Source organism: Myotis davidii, unplaced genomic scaffold (genome assembly GCF_000327345.1).
Source record: "Myotis davidii unplaced genomic scaffold, ASM32734v1 scaffold115, whole genome shotgun sequence".
Classification (NCBI taxonomy): domain Eukaryota; kingdom Metazoa; phylum Chordata; class Mammalia; order Chiroptera; family Vespertilionidae; genus Myotis; species Myotis davidii.
In genome coordinates, this window is record NW_006291010.1 from 2,438,850 (window position 1) to 2,439,512 (window position 663).

Below are 663 nucleotides of genomic sequence, written 5' to 3' on the forward strand. Positions count from 1 at the left end.
CAGCCTTTTTTTTGATATTGAAATGGAAATGACCATATAGTTCTATTTACCTTTTTAAAAATTCCCAAACTGTTCTATTTATTCATTCATCCAATAAATCCTTACTGAGTGACTACTATTTGCCAGGAATTTTTATAAGTACAAGAGATAGGCCAGTGGACAAAGTAAATGTTAAGAGCTATGAAGAACAATACAGCAGAGAATAAGTCAGGGGTTGGAGGTTATTTTATAAAAGTCTCTGATGGGGTGGGGAGAGATTTCTATTCAGAGGAAACAGCCAGAGCAAAGACCCTGAGAGTAGAGCATGCGGATGGCATTCTGGGTAAAGCTCAGAGGGCAGTGTGGCTGGAACAAGGTGATCTAGGGAAACAAATGAGGCAAGAGAAGTGGTAGTGGAGATAGGGCAGAAGGTAGGTCAGATCTATTAAGGCCCGGGGACCTTTGTAAGGACATTGGCATTCTGAATGAGAAGGGAAGGCATTGAAGACTTGAGCAGAAAATTTGCATAACCTGGTATGTTTTAAAAGTGTCATCTCAGGAAAGATGTGTTGTGGACTCAATTGGATTGTGAATATATTCTCAAGATAGGGAAAACAGGATTTTTTTTTAGTGGATTAGATGTGGTATGTGAAAGAAAAACCAAGGATAATAATAACATTTTCT